The sequence below is a fragment of the Papilio polytes genome, unplaced genomic scaffold (assembly GCF_000836215.1).
Source record: "Papilio polytes unplaced genomic scaffold, Ppol_1.0 DF824180.1, whole genome shotgun sequence".
Lineage (NCBI taxonomy): Eukaryota > Metazoa > Arthropoda > Insecta > Lepidoptera > Papilionidae > Papilio > Papilio polytes.
The window spans coordinates 1,093,852-1,116,015 of NW_013525024.1; the positions used below are offsets into that span (position 1 = coordinate 1,093,852).

A 22,164-nucleotide genomic window follows, 5' to 3' on the forward strand; every position below is an offset into this window, starting at 1 on the left:
GCCACTCGGCGCCCGAAATTTGTCGTTTAGATACACTACAAGCCGCTTACCTATTGCTTATTCGCTGTGAGTTTTTTGCCTTGGTTAATGATTCCTTGAACTGGACTTACCACAGTTTTTTGTTGTTTTTTATTTCTCTAAACGTTCAGCTGTTGTAAGTTGTTAATAAGAATAAGTTTTATTGTATTGTTAAAATATTTCAATAGGGGAGGCAATAAATTGGAAGGGCGATTTAAAAGACGGCGCAAGAGCATCTGCCGTTTCTGAGAAAGGCCATTGTGGCGGTCCCACCGACCGACCGAGCGGAGTGGTCAGTGCGGTGACGTCACGGGTTGGGGCCGTCAACCTGACGCCTGCAACCTTTCCCTCTTTAATAAATCCAATATAAACCTGCCAATCATCATTTTGTAATGCTCTTTCTAGTTTTAGCTTGACTGCAAACGTGAGAGTAGGAATTGTAGTCTTTTTTTTTCAGGATCGTTTTTAGTTACTAATTATTTATTACAATACTTTATATTAACATAATTTACAGTCTTTTTGATGTTTGAATGTATAATTATTTATTATTATAATAATGATGATTAATACACTGATATAACAAATAAAAATAAATAACGCATGCGCTCGTCCCTTATATGAGTGTTTTTACATATGTATGCAATAATTAGTTACAAATTAATTTAAACTGCCTACATAAATGATTAACCTTAATTTTTATTTATTATTAACACAAATAATTAACATTAAGATTTTTAACATTAAAACATGCAGCCATATACGACCCAACCATATTAAATCGCAAATCTTCTTATTCGCCGAAGTCTACAAAGATATGTAACTTGTAGAATAGATCGAAATAATATTAACAATGTTTAACAACTGACCTAAATCAAACATTTCTGTATACTTAATAAGTATAACTTATCTGGCAATGGAAAGCAATATTAATAAATCATAAAAAACAGTAATCATAAGGTACACAGAAATATGACCTTGCTCAACATTCTGGGTAAATCCCTCATGATGCAAACAAGTTGGGTAACGTACAGATTTACCTTATAACAAATGTTTTACACGGTCAAATATGTGCCGATATGGAAGTTGTAACCACTGTCATCACTGAGAAACTAATTTCAAACAGGAAAAATTAATGCGCAATAAGAAAATAAATGAGACTGGTAAAATATAAAGATAAACAAACCTATAAAAAAATGTCAGTTTTTATTTGAATGAGTTAAATCGTAAAAGAACATAAAATTTTTCCGTTCTAAGTTAAATTTTAACTAGCTACGAACTTTAATGTATTTCACATGTGAAATAGCGGTTATAAAAAACTTAGTTCTTTTGCGAAAACACTAGAATCACAATTTATCAGTGACATTGAATGTAAGATACAAACTGCATAAGCGCTTAGCTCACATATAGGGAGTATTTTGTATTTGCATAGCTTTAGAAACCTATTAGTATATGTTGAGATTTTAAGATATGTGAAGATTGTTTTTAACAAGAACGCATAATATTGTATTTAATACCTTTGTAACTTTTCCTTAAAGTATTAAAATCCCTACAAGTTGATATTCCAACATAGATAGATTACGATTTCAAAAGCAATTTTGTTATATTGTTCCAAGGTATGTAAGCGTCCTATTATGTTTTCTATGCCGTGGGGCGTTAGTTAATTGTGTTCCGGGTAGTGGTTTTAGTGGAGCAGGTATCTACCCTCAGGTAGATAGAATAATAGCGGCCCTTGGTTGAAAAAATTTCAACGTTCGGCATCGCTCCACCCATTGTTCGGCGAGCTTTGTTAACACGTGTATTGGATGCGTACTGTGCGATAATGTTCGCTTTGATTACAGCATTCCGATATACAAAAGTACGCTTTGTGCCGCACCAAATAGACATTCGTGTTTTCTACCTACCTATCTAGGTAGTCTTGAGTTGTGTTATTTATGGTTGCGTCTATGAGTTATGTGGTTATTATGTGTCTTTGGTATGCAGAAGCTACTCAATATTGAAACAACGAAGTATAGAAGGCTCAAGATTTATTCTTTGATTTAAATTTTGAATTTGAACCGATTTGCTAATACATAAAGGGATACTTTTTGACCTACTTCCCAAAAGGAGGTACTCAATATGTCTATGTTTTTTTTTTTAATTAAAGATTCAACATATTCAAAACTCAGATCTTCAAGTACAATGGTGTACATCTTTTGTTTTCCTGTTGAGAAAACCATTTATAAATCATAATATGTGTCTTTTAACATTTTGTTACAGAGTACAGACTTGTTTTCTCTCATAGTAAAGGTAAAAAGACGTTATATGCGCGTGCGCACGCCGCCATTTTTTTCTAAGTGTAAACTTGGCTCTTCCGCAATGGGGAGGGCCGTGCGAACGGAGCGAGGGTCGAGGGAACCGACCTAACGTAAGTTTCTTTTGTTTCACGCGTCATGCTCACACATGCCTGTTACATCGCTAAATACCTTAGCGGAATACAAAGCGACTTACGCATTTTCACTAGAAATGTATGAATCACATGTGAATTGTGCAAGAAGTGTCGAGAATTTTCTATTCCTTTCGTTCCATGGTATTGTAACTGTCTTTTACAGTTGCTCCTATAAGCTTAGTGAACTCAGATATTATATATCAAGAAAGAGACGTCTTTCTTATTTATGTACTTTGCTTGTGAGATATCATATGTCATTCATATTATTTCTTGGAGATTGGAAGGACTAAGACTTGTCAATCAAGCTGTACCCATTATCATGAGTTATGAATAAAAATTACCATTGTAAAACAGCGTCAATTTATGTATCTATACTTCTATACTAATATTATACAGAGGAATGATTTGTATTTTTGTATATTGAAATAACTCAAAAACTATTGGGCCGATTTAAAAAACAAATCATCATAAAAAACTACGTTGTCAATGAGTAACATAGGCTATATTTTTTAATTTCACGCGGCTGAAGTTGCTGGCAAAAGCTTTTTTATTATATTTAGAGTTAACTAAACTGAAATATCGCCTCTTGCAGAATCTGAGACATTAACATTGTGAGTTTGACTTTGATATAATGTTTAATATAAATCTGTTACCTACACAGTCAAGTTGCATAATAGATTGTCGACACATTCATTTAACTGACACTCCCATACATATTGCAATGATTTAGAGTTCGTAATAAACTCTTCTAAGAAACTTAAGTAACATAATAATTATAGACCCGATGTTTAATGATGTTTCTTGTAACGTCTTAACTGACCAAAGAAACGAGACGTGAGGGTCTTTTTAGTAAAAGGTGAAAAACGAGCAAACCATAAGTCGACAAAATAAGGAAGGGAGCATCTGCAGATGCATTACTTATTGTTAACAGGGCAGAACTGGGGACGCAGAGAAAGAAATATTTTCCCCGTGTATGCGCTTCACCCCGGCAGAAAGGGTGGAAAGGGATATATTTCCACTCCATGCCTGTCCCTATGTTGTGAGTAAAACCCATTAAATTAATTTGAAGTTGGTGTAATATTAAATGTATTTTTGTAATTTGTTAATATAGGTAAATCCTTAAAAACCATGTTCTTAATTAAATAAAATTTTAAATGGATGGATGGATGTTTGTCAGGGTTTATAGACTAAACGGCTGAACGGATTTCGATGAAATTTGGTATAGATGTAGATGATCCTCACTTTTGTTTTTTTTTAAGTCCACGCCGACGGAGTACTTGTAGTATACTTTAGTTTGTTAATTAAATGAATTTAATATATTCTCGATTGCTAGTATAAGTTTGCCTGCGGTTGCTGTCTGTCAAAGTAACGGCGGCCGCGTCTCGGCACAGCCTGCAGACTCAATTACCCTCATTGTACACTCGCCTTACATTGTTCGATGTTATTGACAGTGTAATAAAGTTTACGACGGATACGAAAACGAATTTAATGTACCCTTAAGTATTACTTAAGTATCATTAACTGCTGCAGTTAGTTGTAATATCCCTTAGTACAGATTAAATGCAAAAACTATACGAGGGGAACTCCTGACGAATTAACTCCGAGTGCCTAGTCTAATTGTTAGTACATCTTACATCTTAACAATATTATAAATGTGAAAGTTTGGATGGATGGATGTTTGTTCGTTTTTAGCCTAAAAGGCTGAACGGATCTAAATGAAATTAGCAAAGATGTAGAGGATAGTTGGGAAGAACACAGACTACTTTCTTTTGTTTTTATTAATACCACGCGGACAGAGTCGCGGGCGGAAGCTAGTAGAATTATAAGTTTGCTTGTAAAAGACGGTGTTCCCACTAAATAAAGTAAAAGCTCCAGCTACAAACGAGTAGACAAATTTTAAACTTACTTGATGCAAGGCAAGGCAATGCTTGTATAAAAAAAAACTATATGACTCAAAATGTCAAACATGATAACTTGTAATAGCAATACTAATACTAATAGCTAGAATGTAACAACTACTTTGAAATCTTTTAGACACATGGACATAAAAGTCGTTGATAATACAATACTTTTGTAAACTTGGTGGGTATGTGACATGTTGAGGACAAACCAAAATATGTTTTTCTAAGCTACTCGGTCGTTTAAAATAATAGTCGTGACCAAATTAGGACGCACCATTATCTCGTATTACATTTTCGATTTTGTTTTCTTAAGAACAAGTAGTGACGTCATCATTGTTTTTCATCGCCACCATAACAGTATTCTTCAACCGTCAAGAGATTACGAAGCCTCTAGAGAAAAGAGCCAAATCTAAAGAACTGTGAAGCAAGATTAGGTGTAAATGCGCAGCACTTATTCACAGAAATAGTTGAAGATTGTCGTGTATTTAACTGAGTATATTAAAAACCGAAGCGATACAGGGGAATCGTGGCGAACAAAGCGGTAGCGGGCTTGATTGTCGCCAATTAGTTGTAATAACGGCCTTCGCTCGCACTCGGCTCGCCCGGCGCGCAGTAATTTGTCCCCGAGCACCGAACGAACATTCGCTCGTTCGTCGTTTACGATGGAACAAGATTTATGTGTGAAACATTCGAGGTCGATGCCTTCACTCGCCATTTTAGTGCTCGCCTCTCGGTTCGCCTTTATTAAGTTTTTGCCACACCGACACCGCAACGATACCATTTCGATGGAAAGAAGTGTTTCCGAAATGTATATTTAATGGGTTTGAAATTGGCCATTTTTCTCGCGATGGATATGTGTGGAGAATTCTGTTGTGTACTCATTTTTATAATTTGATGCCTTCCTTAGGTTTGTCACAATAATGCTAACGATTTATAAAGCAATTTGTGTTGTAAGATATGTATTCAATTATACATTCAGAAATAAAATATTTTACTATTAATTATTGTTTGTAATAAGATATGTTGCGGAATCTCGTACAGTTTCGTTTAGAGAATACATATCTTTACAAATCATTAACGCAGTTATTAATATTCACGAAAATCAAGAATGTTAAGATTTGAGAACATTTTTGATTTCAAATTACGTAGTTTTACTAACCTGTATTACTACACGATTTCCAAAATGTCAGTAAAATCGTATATGACATCTAATTCTACTAAAATCTTGCAAAGTTTGGATTAAGTTAAACTTGTTGGTACTAAATTGTATACATTTTGCTTGTGGGTATAATCGCAATGTTGTCGACATTTGTTTCCTTTCTAAATGCAAATATTGAGACCATGTGAATGTATCTACAAATCTGTTAGTATACTATAGATTAACATTACTTACAATATAATATTAAGCAATTTACAAGATTATCAACCTATGGAAGAACGAAGAACGAAACAGAATAAAAAATAACCTATCAATGTCCAAGTATATATTTTGATGTTACAAGCTTTTATGATGTAAGAGTAAAACAACTACGTTAAGAAGCACCGATTAAACAGTAAAAAATAAAATTAATACGTAATGCGAAAACTTTGCACCACATGGGGAAATGAATAAACGGATGAACGCGAAATTGGTCAACTGTTAAAGATGTCGAGACAAAATGAACAAAGCAACTTATTTTTATTAAAAAAGTTAAAATTATTCACATTTTAACAATATCAAAAATTACTATTTTCGAGTTGCATGTAAGTAAGGCGAGGCCCGTTCTATGCAACGTGCATGATTCACTCGCTTGTTATTGAGTTCGCATGTGTTGTTTTGGTTGACGCCAATCGTTGCCTACAAATTTCCTATCAGCTATTTCAAACGGGTCAAGTCGTGTATCAAGAAATTTATTTCTTATCCTACGTTGCTTTTTTGTAAGCAAATAATGACGTCAAAGTCCGACATAGATTTTATTCAAATTAGCGTTGCTTTAACATTTTTTTTTTCTTGATTAGCTATTTGTATGTTTACACGTGTAATGCTGGGCAATGTACTTTTTTACGGTTTTAATAATACTAATATTATAAATGAGAAAGTTTAGAAGATTTCGATGAATTTTGATATAGATGTGGAGAAGTAAACCATGATATCTCAATAGTTAAATTAGATCATATTTTTGGTTTACCGCTTTTATTATTCTGTATTCAGTCGAATCTTAATATTAGCTATATTATGACCAATTCGATAGTACACTAGTTCTTAAAATGTATAAGTTCTTTAAAGAGAAGTTATTTATAGAGAAATACACAGACGAATTCTATACAAAAAGTGTAAAGTACAGTTAGCAATTTGCGCAAATGATGTACGCAGATATGTGCTGCCATCTTGATAGGTTAGAATTGAATAGACAAGTAATCAGCTACAAACTGTATTCACTTATCTTCTTTAGTTTTATAGATATTAAAGAAGAGAGGTACGTTTAGTAGCAATTGTTTTAAATATAGATAAATAGTTAAATCACTAATCTCGTCGCTCCATGTGTCATGTCATGCGTCCGCAAAACGGATACTTCGAGGAAAAATCTCCTAAATTAAAATTTCCTGAACTCAACTACTTTCGTTGTCTTTATTTTCACGACATACAGATTTATTCTCGCTACTGTATAGGAGAAACAAGTCGCAACATGGTTCCATGTTTCTAACAAGCGGTAAAAGTGCTAACAGTTGAACGACTGCTGGTCTTGTTTCTAAAATCTTGTTCAATTTCCAACGCATTTTCTTGTGCATTTGTCGACAAAGCATTAACAACAGCGGCGTAAAACCCACGACTGTCATTTCCAGTAAGTGCTTAATATCCGACTTTGTACAGTTATTTCTTCGAAACGAGGCCTACAATCTGCGATCGTTGATTTTTGCAGAGACAAATCCATTTCAGCGCGGCTACGTGAGCACCGAGTGATGAGGGCTAATAACATCGGAGCTGTGATTACGCCGCGCCGGTGTCAGTTCCATGCATCGATGCGTTTGAACTCGCAGATCTGCACACCATATTACCTATGCCGTTACTCTATGCCAGTGTCGCATTAGAGCGCTTTTGAAATTCGAACCCGGTTGATAAATACGTGGCAAAAAAAACCTTCCATAAGTCATTTTTCTAGCAATTTAAGTGCCGACTTTAAATATAAAATGGCATATAAATATATAATTCTAATTCTCTTTTTATTTATGACTTTCATTTTGTACCTCTACCTAAATGCAATACAAATTGCATTCAAATGTAATAGCCATGTGAAAACCGTCATAATAATTGAACGAAGAATGAACGGATTGCAATATCGTATACATTACACAAGACTTTATTCATGAGGTCGTAAATCGTCCGTGTGAACCGACGCTGCAGTTGCCGAGCTTTATGTGAATCTTGTCTAATTTTACGACGTGCGGTATGTTCAAATTGCATTATATAATTTCATATCTCACCTCATTTACGTGCTCGTTAAAAAACTATGTGCCGGCGGCTGAAACTTTATTAGTGCAGTATAACTGCGGTGTGAAAGGACCGCCATGCTTGCCGTACTGCTTTTACGACCACCTTATCAATGTTCTTGTGTTTACAATGTTGAATTGTTCTTGTTCTTGTATGTTTGGTTATTAAAACTGTTAGTTATTACTCTTTGTATATTTTCTGTTAACAAAGAAGTTAAAAAAGATTATAAAAAAAAGACAGTTAATTTCAAGATTCATTCACACGAAATGATACTTCGTAACAAGCTACATGTCTTAAATTATTCATCAATACCTATTTGTATCAACGATTGCACTAACTGGGTGAATTAATCGAACGTTCGGTGCGGTGCCTTGTAAAGGACGCGATAAGGAATTAATTAGCCATTGCTATGTAGGCCAGTGGCCGTGGCCGGTGGCCAATCTATTGGGACTTTGGTACACGACAGCGATTCATTCACGCGACTGCAACATACTCGTAGCGACGGTGTCCCCACGCTACAAGTTTTAATATCGACACAGCTTAATCTAGCGAACGGAGAATTAATTTAATGTGGAATTTGATTTTAAATAAAGTAACTGCAATAAATAAGTACACACTTATATTACCTTTACCAAAACTTTCTTAAAAACGTCCGAATATCTGTTTTTTCTATATTTGTCGGGAAAATCCGTTACATTAGGATTTCCCAATTATTATTTAGCACTTCGTCAAAGAATGCATGCATGGTAAATCTACAACGTCGTCATTAAATTAACCACAGAAGTTAACCACTAAGTAAGTTACATATTAAAGTAAAAATAATAATTTATATGGCGGAAATGAAAATAGTTTTGATTGGGTTTTGATAAAAGAGCCATTAAAAATGCTTATCTTTAGATGTTATAATGGATTAAAGTCTTTCTAGGTACGGGTTAATGGATATTCAATTGGACTCGCTAATTGCGGGCAATTGTCCGGGAGTTCGGGCAGTTGTCGCGGGCGAGCTGTTTACGGACAATTGCTCGGGTTTCTGTGCAATTGGAAGCGGCCATGCAAGACGCCTGTGAGCCACGCTAAATGCTCAAATACTTCGTGCCTGTCGATTGTGGAATTGAGATGGCGGTATCACGTGGAACGTGAATGGAATAATGTCTCTAGATGTAGTATAATTATGACTTCAATCTAAAAATGTCATGTTAGAAGTTATGAAGTAACCATTCTTTGTAAAGCGTTAACTGGAATATTCTAATGGTAATAGTTCTTTCTTTTGTCTTTGTTTTTACGAGAAATTGTGAAATAAAAAAACGTAGACTTAGTAAAACCATACTTTTGTAGCTTTATAAACAACTAGTTTTTGCCCGCGACACCATCTGCGTGGAATAAAAAAACCAAAGTGAGTAGACTATGTGTTCTTCCAGACTATCCTCATCATCTGTAGCAAATTTTATCGAAATCCGTTCAGCAGTTTAGGCTACAAACTCTAACAAACATCCATCCATCTAAACTTTCGCATTTATTATATTACTAGCTTTTACTCGCGACTCCGTCCGCGCGGAATCAAAAAAAAATAAATGTGAGTAGCCTATGTGTTCTTCCAGAGTATTCTCTACATCTATGCCAAATTTCATCGAAATCCGTTCAGCCGTTTAGGCTACAAACTCTAGCAAACATCCATATATCCATCCATCCATCCATCCAAACTTTCGCATTTATAATATTAGTAAGAAGTATGAAGTACGATTATTATATTTTAGCAAGCAAACTTAGTAAATCTATCAATTTTTATAAGAATGGCGTGTCGCATTGCCCTTGATGGCATTACCTTCAGACATAAATTAAACATTTGTAGGATATTAACGTCAGCGAGCGGATTTCCTTCATCAGATACGGCACCACCTCCTGCAATTCACTATTGTGTAATTATCTTGCTGAGAATGTAACTGCACGATTGCTGTTGTCACAACTTAGTGTCAAAGTCACGACATGACTGTCATGCTTGGTACACACTTGGACAGCTCCAGTTAGTGTTCACATTATGCCAGTTGCACATCAGTCTAGTTTAACTTTACTGACCACGTGTGAACCAGTTATTATTCGAACAAGAATGGATTCACAGAACGAGTTGGAAAGAAAGGGAGACATAAAAGATCGTGCTGGTCAAATTCTATCAAAACCTCATCAAATAAATTCCCATAGTTAAACTATGAAAATGTCTGCTTATGAACATAAAGATTAAAATTAAAACAAGTGCCACCAATAGGACAAAACATACTAAATTCCTCTGGATTGCTAAGCTAAGGTTATTACCTACTAATTGGAAAATATTGAGAGCCTTATTCGAAGACCAATCTATTCATGAAAAACTTTATTACGCTGTTCTTGTGGAAAATTACAAAATAATATACCACTACGCGTGCAAAAAATAGTAAATAATAATATTATATCCGAATATTACATAATGATATGAAATCATATGAAACAACAATAACTACATATTACTTCCACAATAATAAAATCCGTGGAAGTAATTTCCATCGTACGTTAGTGCGTTATGAAGTCTGACAACGCAGGGGACAATGCTGTGTGGCCAGCGCTTGCCAAACTAAACAGTCTGTATGTTTTTACTTATTCGGTTAGATAGGAGAAATATTCAAATATTCTAATGTGCGCACACCTTTATTCAACTATCGCACAACTGTTGGGCGTTTGTGGATTATTTCGCAACCAACTCAACTGTCTGTACTACTAAAAAATCAAAGCGCGAGAAAACCTTTGTGCGATACTTTAGTCAAAGGTGTGCGCGTATTAAGTGTGACAGGAGGTGAGAATGCATTAACCTTTTGGCTTATAAGAAAAATCAAAAAATCTCCTTTATTTTTTTTTAATTGGGAATGTTAATTAGTAACTATTTTTGTATTTGATTTCAAATATACAATAGATTGAGCACCGATGGTATGGTTGCATAACCGTGCCGACAAATTGCGAAGCACAACGCGTGTCGCCGTCGCCGGTGTCAAAGCGATCCATTGACTCTGTGTCGGCAGGCGAGCGTGACGGCGGGGGCCCACTGCTCATTGCCCACAACACTGTCTAACAGTGGGAATTTACAAACATTAACGTATGAATACATCGCTTCGCTAGTTACTCTTTATTCTAGATTCATGTAGAAATGTGCGTTTTAATTTTGATAATTAAATTTCTTTATTTTTGTTCATGTCATAACATTAATGGCATATCCTGTGTAACACAATGCTGTCAAAATACTATCTGATTGATGTGAATCGTAGTTTAATGGCGTGCACACTTGAAACTAAACTATCGCACAACTGTATAGTTTCGCTATTGCTATGAGTATGGGTGCGCACACTACTCGATTTTTGACCGACTTCCCAAAAGAAGGAGGTACTCAATTCGTCTGTATGTTTTGTTTTTATTTTATGTGTGTTACTGCCTAACTCCGCCGCTAGTGGACCGATTTTGATAATTCTTTTTTTATCCGAAAGGTAATGCTTGCAGGTGGGTCCTATTTTTTGTTTGATTTTTTTATTTGTATAATTAAACAGTTGAGTTCGTTGCGAAACAATCGACAAACGCACAACAGTTCTGCAATTGTTTAGACAAAAGTGTGCGCGTGCTCTAATAGTTGAAGTACCTAGCACTAATGTGGTGCATGGCTTCTAACTTCTAGCTATAAAATTATTCATTTCCTATAATAAAAAGTCTTATCCAACAATATAACTATACGTAATTAGACTAATTATTGTGCCATTATTTGCATCGAAAAAAAAAACATACCGTCGAATTGAATACCTCCTTCTTTTGGGAAGTCGGTCAAAAACCGATTGAATAACCATCTAAGGCAAGACAATATAACTTTATTTTCAACTAGCTTTTGCCCGAAACTCCGTCCGTGTGAAATTTAAAAATAATAAAAGAGAAATGGAAAAAAATAGTCTATGTTACGCATAGATAAATTACCTTTCTAACGGTGAAAGAACTTTTAAAATCGGCCCAGTAGTTTTTGAGCCTATTTATTACAATCAAACAAACAAAGTTTTCCTCTTTATAATATTAGTATAGATTATCATATGCAGTTTGAATTATTGCGTTTTTTGACCAACTTCCCAAAAGAAGGAGGTACTCAATTCGTCTGTATGTTTTTTTAACCTAACGGATATGCAAATAAATCTCCGTTCCTTGATATAATGTAGACAAAGAATTAACGTAACTAAAAAAGATATTGCGATAATAAAAACCGTTAAAATAATGAATTTGAAGCCTTATATGTTGATATTCAAGTACAATTTTGCGAAGATTGAAATGATATTTCTCTACAGTGAGTTAGGAACTGGCTTTAAATAGCCGAGTGCTAATGACAGTGTACTTGGAAAGTACGGGCCGCATCCTGCACCGACTGGCGACCGGACAAGACAAATAAATACTAACTGTTGATTTAACATCATAAACTTGTTTATAGTAACTTTTCATAGCCCTTAGTATATTATTATTCTATAATAAATTATTACATTAATCATGTAAATTTAAATTAGTAAGTTAGATGAAGTGTTTTAATAAAATATCAATTTTCGTAGATACTGTTAAAAGATATATAAACGCGTAACTATCGCATAAGTTTACAATGTAATAATAATATTTAGTGTGTCTAAAACACTATTCGGCAATTCTATTAGTTTTTTTAATACTTCGTCAGCTCAATTTCAAATTTAGGTGAAGTAATGACGCACTAGATGCATTTACAATTATAAAATCAGCATTTATTTGATTAGCAATACAAATTCGCAAATCAATTAAAATGTCTGAATTTGTTTTACGTTTAATAAAGATTAACAAGGATGCTAAGAGATAAATAGTAAAGGGTATGCGCGGAAAAAGAGACGAGGAAAATAAACTTTGATATGGGATTTCCTGAGTGAATGTTTAACAATTAGATTACTGGTATAGTAAAGGGCAATGTTTCCTTAATCCATTGTATTTGAAATTGGAATTACTAAAAAAATGTGCCTTAAAATATCCTAGAATGTCTTGTGTAAAAAAAAATCCCTGTATATTGTTAATTTTGAAAAAAAAATGTTATATTCCGCACCTGATAATTTACTATACGACCGTATACCGCTAATGGGAAATTCTTGTCATGTCGACAGAATGCGGGAAATAATTAATTATCTAGTAAGTAAATAACAGCTGTAAGGGTTTAATTATGTTGTGAACGGACAATATATTTATTTCGTAATTCATACTAATACTATAAATGCAAAAGTTTAGTTGGATGGATGGATGTTAGTGTTGTTAGCCTAAACGGCTGCAAGAACACATAAGATACTCACTTTTGTTTTATTAATAACGCGGGCGAAAGCTAGTGTTGAAATTGCAATCTTGACAAATTTAATACAAAGCAGTAATCTTACTAATATTAAGAAATGCGAAAGTTAAGATGGATAGATGAATTTTTGCTAGAGTTTGTAGCCTAAACTGTTGAACGGATCTTGATAAAATAACCATAGATAATCTGGAAGAACAGACAGGCTTGCTTTTGTTTTTTTTATTCAATGCGGACGGAACCGCCGGCGAAAGCTAGTACCATTATAAATACTTATAATTTATTACAAGGAGCCTAGTAGAAAGACAGTTATGAATCCCAATGTACATTATTCTATGTATTGCGCTTTTTTTCCACGCGATTCTTTAATCATTCATATCTTCCAATCTTTTTAAGAAACTGTAAAAGTATTTGATTGTTATTTCATATTGCTAAACTCTTCTAACTATTTTCCTCTCATTCTTCACAAAATTGATTCATATGATACTTCGCTCACGATTAGCTAAACAAAATGTCTTTCAAACAAATAATATTGTTGTAAGTTTGATGACAAACATCGGTCAGTCAGGGTTGCGTGACAATAATTACGCCTATCGGTGTCTCGTCGGCCACTTAATTGTAATAGCGTGCCTCCAAGTCGACAGCGTTTCCTGTACACTTACACATTGTCCCACATCGTAATCATTTTATTGTGTAACGCACGTAGATTGTCGAGAAGATTCGACATGTAATAGCCGCTGACGCTATCGTAATACCTCATGTGAACGTATGTCATATACAATTTCACATAAATGGATTCTAATATTAGCCATCTTGTTGGGTGGTCTGTTACGAAATATGAAGACCTTTATGTAATAACTCATAAAGATATGCAATATTTACAAAGTTACGGATATATTTTCAGTTTTAACAGGATGGGGAGGTAATAAGACTAAATGACAATCTTATAAATGCAAAAGTTTAAATGGATGTTTGTTAAAGTTTAAAGCCTGAACGGCTGAACGGATGTCGATGGAATTTGGCATTGATGTAGACGATATTCTGGAAGAACACATAGGCTACTTACTTTGTTTTATTTTAATTAAGTCCCAAATTGATCATAACGATTTGCATTTGGTCACCTTCAATCTGCTTTGGCTTTATGTTTTGATTTTACTTGTAAAATTCAGAATAGGCTAAAATTACAATGTCCGTAAGCATCAGATTGCGTCATAGGTGACGTTTGTTTCTTAAAACTCTGATTTCTGCCGTACATCAATCTTGTTAACGTAAGAATGCCTTCAAGGTCAACGCAGGCCATTACACGCAAAAAAATATAAAACTTTTGAGACCTTTTTATTCTTTTCGTTAAAACTGAGTAGCAACAGCGGTATAACGTATCATTTGAACGATCGACAGAGATTCGGAATGGCCTCTACGCAAAGTTTCAAGTTTTTTAACTAAACCTAACTATACTGTAGCTTCGATTGTACCGAAGGTAAAAATTGTGAATTCTAAATGCAAAAGAAGGACTTATTGTGCGATTTTTTAGGCATTGTCATTAGAAAAATTAAAATAATTTCCGTAATTTTAGAATTCACTGAGGTACGTTTGCACATCATTCATTGTCTTTAAAACATTAATAATATATAGATAATAATTTAATCCCATCTACAGATAGATACCAGTTTGACGTACAAGTTTCTTCTATTACGTACAGGGTGTTTTAACTTATAATTACCTATTATATTAAAATGCCATAACAGAAGACGTAGACGACAAGATCACCTCAGCTTAATTTATTAATCCCAAGCAGCGCGGGCTGTTTCATATACAGAAAAGAGACATTAAGACCATTATATCAACCTTAAAATACATTTTGGTTAGGACTTGATCACTCACCTGCTGTCGCGAAAAGAGAAAGTCAGTTCTGTTACGAAACTGTGATCATTCAATTACAAGTAATTAATAATAAATTTACACTAGAATAGATTAATTTATCATTTGAAATGTGAACAGCCTGTAAACTGTTGCCAGCTAATTTTGTATAGGCTGGAGAGGCAAGAAGTGGCCGGAGCGACTCTAAACATAGGGCTGCGGTTTGCAAGAATGCGGGGCCGCCGCCGCCAAGCCGCCGTACAACCCTCCTCTCATTTCACGTTTCTCGGAAGGGAATTTTCAATCATTCCTCAAGCTCAGACTGTCATTGGATGCAATATCGAGGGAACATTAGCCGGGGCTAGTCGCCTCTCTGATTATTGTTTCACACGAGGGTAGAACAGACAGAGCAGTACATAGTACAGTACTAAAGCACCTATTCTGTCAAAGCAGAATTGTCTGTATTAGTCTATTTGAGCATTGCGTTTAAATAATGGTTGTACTGTTCTATATTACTTTGTGGCCCTCGTGTGTAACTTGCTTTAATGCCGGCCTGAGCAACACTTGTGGTTGGGTTGCTCGCTTCATGCGTTTCAACTCAATGCGCCCCGAGCACGATTCAAACTTGATCCCCGATCACGATTTATAGACGAATTGAATTATTTCATGTATTAAATATCTTAATATAGTTAAATTTTTTGAATACGTAAACAATTGCGATAGAAAGTGTTCCAAAAATATGAAAGTTGCATTTTATCGGTGGGGAGTTAAAACAATCTCACTACCACGCATTAAATAAAATCAAGGCAGAGATGAAACGTCACATTCGTGGAAGGAAACCTGAGCGGCCGGTCTCGGTCGTACATGCACAGATTATATAATTCGGGCTAGATCAGATTAGGACTAAGGTTCACAGCGTAGACCGGGTCGCGGCACAAATATTTTAACAGGGTTGCCATGCTTCTGTTCTTAGTAATTTAAGTTATTTCTTTTATTACAATAATATGCAAAGTTGAATTAGAATCGTATAAACGCAGTAAAAAGACTAATTACGAAGAACGAGGAATGATAAACTTTTTAATTAATAGAAAATGTGAATACATTTTTTAATTAGACTCATAATTAAAAATGTATTTTTATCATTGTGTTTAGTCACGATGCACTCAATTAATTATTTTTCTGTTATTTGTTGACATATCTGGCCGTACGTCATGTTCATTACTTTCTAAAATAATAAAATACATCCCTGCGCACTAAGAAAATAGTTGTATTCTCGTTCCGCTGTTTACTACAGTCGAGTTGTAATGTTGCCAGCAAGTAATAAATCTTGTGAGACGAGCCCGCTGCCGCGCGTGGACGGACCGGAGTATGAGGAATGACTTGATTCCAAGGGCAAGGCCAGCGCTGGAGGTCAACGAACCCTGTTCAGGGATCCCCGCTTCTCATCGTACTATGTAGGTGATAACTGATAACTAAAACAGAAACGTTACCTCATTCTTGCTGCCCGCTCTTATTACTCTGTTAGAAGCTACCGAATTCATAAACGAAGTAATTTATAGCCCTAATTTACATTGAATTTATAAATACTTTACACGTTTCTTTTGAATTATGATCTGTTTTAGTTGTAAACCAGTTTAGAATGAGTAAATTTCAGTTTAATATTTTTATTACCCTCTTATCTCAATGTCTTGATTCTAAAGTGAATTATGAGAGTATATGGCGTAAGTTATATTTAAGCTATTTGGGTGATGAAGCTCTTTGTTGGAACCAATTGTTAAATAGTTTTTTGAATAGGATTTATTAGATTAAGAAACTAGAAAATTAACTTGTATTAAATATCATAAAATATAATACATTTAAACACAACCATATACTGTTACTTTAAATATTAATAGTTACAATAGAATCTAACATAAAAATTATATCTATTGTATTATAAAAGGTAAGGGATACATTTCTAGTTAATAGGGTGGACTGGTTAGAAGGTAGATTACCCTACCTCAGGTAGTGGGTAGCTAGCTACAGAGGTAGCAACGCGGAAGCCGCTGCGTTCCCACACGACGCCATTAGCGGTTCCAGGGAACGTTGCGTTGACGATGGGAACGACACTGAACTGACACGTTATTGACTGCACTCGGATATTATCTCTCTATAGGACGTACAATATACTTTTAAAATACTTTATGCTTTAACTGACCTACCATATACGGTAGTCTCTTAATTAGTAACTAATTTTTTTAAGCAATTCCTAAGTGTTGTTTAACTCTCTTTTAATTGACCTGAAAGGTGCGACACAATATCTACACCAATGGTCTCCCTTGGTTTATTGATTATTGGTTTATTAAATATTTAAAAATAAACTGAACTTGTGGTATTCAACATTTGGTCTAGACAGTACTTTACTAACTTACTAGCTGCTGACTTATGGTATCTTTGACATGTTTATAATATTGAAATGTTATAGTTACAATGTGTATAATAGTATACGTAGATATATTCAAACTTAGATAATAATTTGAATGAACGCCATTACAACTGTATGCAATGGTTATTTCTGTTACATATAATTTTCATAATGACATTCTAAATTCGAAATAACAGTATCGTTAAGTTATATTTACACTGACATTTTTCGAATAATATTATTTTTATCACGTTTACTGCAGTAAGTAAAATTGTAATTTTTCATATGGTGGGGCGGGCCACAATGCGCCCCCAACGATATTTCCGCCAGTATGGCAGGTCTTTCTAGACCCACCATCACTAGGATAGATTAAATTGCTATAACTTTAAAAAAACATAATGTGACACATTATATGTAATGTAATGTATACCTGAGATAATCGTTTCGCACTAGCTTAAGTACCGCGTCAGGTCGATATCGACCTGTTACACAGTGAGCGTTTTAATAACAAGTATAGTAATACAAATGGAAAATTACATATACTAGTGCAAATATACATTTTTGATAAAAGATAATTGATCAGTTAGAAGGAAATAGGAATTTATCAAATGGTATTTTTGTACCAAGTCCAATTAAAATAATACTTACAAATGATACGGTAGTACTAAATGCCATAAACCAGTTTTAGTTTTATCCTGGTATAACACGTTTAGTATTTTAAAGAATGCCAACATTATGTAATTTCATACCTGTACAATTAACTTATGGTTATTAATTTTTTATGGTAAAGTCCACGAGTAAGCGGCCACCAGAATTAACCAAAATACCGATAAACTGCTGCCATAGACAAAAGCGTCGCATGCATTGCGTACGCTTAATCGATAGAGAAGGGGACGTAAAGAAAAATCATTTATCATTCACATCATTCATTCACTTCTCCACTAAATCTAATAAGACATCACCCAACAAGGACTATTCAAGTAGTATTTCATTTGTTTTGTATAATCTTTATTGGAATATTGATGTTTAAGAAATCTTTTTTCTGTAACCGATGTAAAGTACAGCTTACTTACGATTGTGTATACTCACCTTACACTCATACATGTTTTGATTAAATCTTTCTTTCCTTGTTTGTCGTATTTTTCATGTGAATACTGCTTTATTTTGTCTGTCGGTGCGGTGGAGTCATTAGAGTATCATTCGGTCACGTTTGACGGCATCCTATGACATTATCTTTAAATATGCCACGAAATTACACAACCCGATATTTTTTTCACTACCAAAATCTTGATGATTCTCGAATATTTTGTTAAGAAAATAACTCTTAAAAATACTTTTACAACTATAAGGTTCCGGCCTTATAAGATGTTCAAAATTTAATCTAGGCCCATTTTAGCATTAGCAGCGCCCTGAGCAAGATGTGTATGGCGCCCTTATCTGAAATTCAAAACCATACGAATATATGCCAGACGCCCTTGGAGGCCGGCCCACCGCGCCCTATCCTAACCCTGCTTCTGCTTTTAGATTTTTCTGCGTAAATGCCCATCTAATTGACCATATTGCGATGATACCGCAATCATTATTTCTAGTCCCGTTTAAGCTCAATGCACTGTTTTACGGCTTACCTAAAGTAGAGTACATTATCTAAACATGAAGTGATACAAACCGCTTCGGTGTAGTCATGTTTAGTTTAAAATATTATGCACTATTTCTACTTTGTGGTTGCAAGTCATAAAACAATATGGTGCTAGTTATTTGAACCAGAATTAATGGTGTTTAACTATGTACAAGCATATTTAAATGAGTCTAGGTAGAAATTTGCCAACATAGAGTTTTTAACTTTAAAAATTGCATATGTTATTTAACATTAAAGACCGAATTTATTTAAAAAACATTTGTTTATTTTCAAAAAAAGATTGTCAGCTTCGAGCCCATTTGAAATTCGAACAAAAAAATTATTTTCACGGCATCTATCTAATTATCGGCCAGTATCAATGGCTGTAGAACCTTCTTAGACCAATGGAAACAGAAACAATGTAAAGCAATACATCAACATTTTTCCATCCAGTTGCGCGGCGACTGTTCTCGTTCATTGTGGCTGGCTGACGTCACACACGACGCGCAAGCGCAACACTGGAATTGTTTAGTTTTACAATGATTGCAGTAGTTTACAATGCCATAAAATTGTAGAACCGCAAAATGGGCTATATTACGGCCCACAGGAAATAAAACAGTGGTGTTTTTAAAGTATTTGCGACTGTGTGTTCTTATACAATACACTATTATGAAATAATGAGTGTTTTTATAATAAAGCGTTTTCATCATTATTGAAATAAAAGATTATCTTATTCTTTTAACTGTACTGCAGATAGACAAATGACCATAAACTGGACTCAAGTCAATTACTAATTGGCATAACAACTATAAAAAAAATAAGCAGAATCGATTTTAAACGTTGCGTTGCTTTAAAATCCTAACGTTCAACAAGTTAACAATATCAAACGGTCTTTAAAACGCGTTAAATTCTTTAATATTTTAAGCGGTTGATTCCAAGGGGATGGAGAAGGGTGGGAATGCCAACATCGAGAGGGAGCGCGGGCGCATTGCCGCAAGATGGCGTCGTTCCAAGGTTCAACGATCTTAGTGACTCAGCGCTTAGTCTCGTTGCGCCGAATTTCTGTTTCTAAGAGCGTCTTGGGTCATATAAAATACCGGTAATAAAAAAAAATCCATTCCATGGTCAGGCACCGATTAAAATATTTCATAGTGAGTAAGCCGAGACTTATTAATTTTGGACGGTATATAAATTTAAATAATATTTTACACTTCAACGTGTTTGTGCGAAAAGGAGTACGGAAAAGTTTATTCTTTGTTTTAAAGGGGTTTGAGTATACAAAATGTTGGATGTTCTCATACAGTAAACATCTAAAAATAGGCATAGTTCTTTTAATTCACGTTTTTAACTTTAATGCTATAACTTACACTTTGCTCATTAAAGTACAGCTTCGAGCGAGTAATTGATTAAGTATTAAATTCGTCGTTGATAAACGGCACGTTAACGCAGGTTATGGCCGATTTACTATGACGATACTCTCGATATTACGTCTACCGTCACGTAATACAGCCGCGCTCACTTCCCCACCCTGCCGCACCCCCCCTTATTTTTCTACTTTTTAGAAGCTAGCTGACAACGGCCTGACGAATCGGCCCCGTGCCGTGACGGACTTACGCCGTCCATTCGAAAAAGTACTCTTGGAAGTACGCATTTTTAATGTAACATTTAATAAATTTTATAAAGTTTACAAAATATTTAAAAAGAAACGGTTTATGTTAACAGATAAAATAATATTCTTATGAAATGATTATTAGATAACATATTTAAAATAATTATTCAGTTTAAAAGATTTTGTGTAAAGCTTCATATTGTAATTGTTTTGTTGAATAATGTCGATTAGAGAGTTAATTTTTACTCGAACCTGTATTTGTCACGTTAATAAACACCAATTCCACTAAGCATATAATCCAGCCGTCTTAGACAAAGTAACATTCGATAATCGCCATCGCTGATAGAAACGTCAAAAATGTGTGGAACTGACAATAACATTTGATAACTCACGTGCTTATTACGTACTTATTCCTATGCATTTTAACATATTTTATCGATTGTACAAGCGACATCGATTCAGATTCTAGCTCCAAAGTGCTTAGAAAAAAAGAGCTCCTTGCACAAACAGTTCGATTACCTAATCGTATAAGCTTAGATACCAATTCTAAACGCTCGTTGTAACCAGTGAGTCAATTTCTTTGAGATGTAAAATAAATAAAGGCGGAGGGCGGCATTCTGCGGAAGGTATTGGGGAAGGTATATCCAACAGTAGGCAGATAAAGTCTGATGATGAAATAAATTTGATTCATTATGAGATCAGTATATTTTGCATGTAGACAGTACGTGAAATATTACAAAATCGTACACAAACAATAACAATATTAGCGATATTCTTTGAAAGAGGGATTGCGACTCGTTCGGCAATACTAAGAAAATGCAACACAATGGTGGCATGAATCACGCTTTCACAAGACTACGTTGAATGGAAACGGTACAATTTGAAACCTTGCAAAATAACATTGTAACACCTACAAGAAACCGAATTGGGCCCGAATCGTGTTGAATAAGCTTATTTTTAGAACACACTTGCTGGTATTGCGGCTTTGTCCGCGTGAATTAAAAAAATAATAAAAAAACAGCCAAAATCGTTAAAACGTAGCTATAATGGTAAAGAAATTTTGAAATCGGCCCAGTAGTTTTTGAATTATGAATACATACAAAAATACAATATTTCTTTTAATAATTAAACGATTCGATATATTTGTATGTTTTAATACACAAGCCCATTTAACATATTTTTCCACTATTAAAGCTGTGGTTTGGTTAATTTCCCAAACTTTTAAAAATAATTTGAAAATAACTTTGGAATTGATCCTTGGACTTTTATGACGATAACTACTAAACACTTTATTGTTATTTTAATTTTATTACAATTATAAATCAATACAATTTTATTTATTGTCGGCGATCGACAAATCTGATAGCGTATTTAATATTAATTAAATATTATTTGTATGATAAACGAGGTGATGTTGGTCCGGTTTGTGATTTCAGCTCTATCATTTACAACTTTAAAATTTCTATCTTTTGAAACAAGCTTTAAACTAGTTGTTGATATGAGTTTTGAAATATAATTTTTTTTTTCT

General features: G+C 34.3%; 1 long non-coding RNA gene across 1 annotated transcript; it reads left to right on the forward strand.

Annotated features, from left to right (window-relative positions):
- Positions 1–2,200: 2,200 nt before the first annotated feature.
- Positions 2,201–7,548, forward strand: LOC106111258. The gene is made up of 3 exons (XR_001226152.1): positions 2,201–2,422; positions 3,375–3,482; positions 7,245–7,548. It is a non-coding gene; the product is annotated as an uncharacterized LOC106111258 (long non-coding RNA).
- The last annotated feature ends 14,616 nt before the right edge of the window (positions 7,549–22,164 follow it).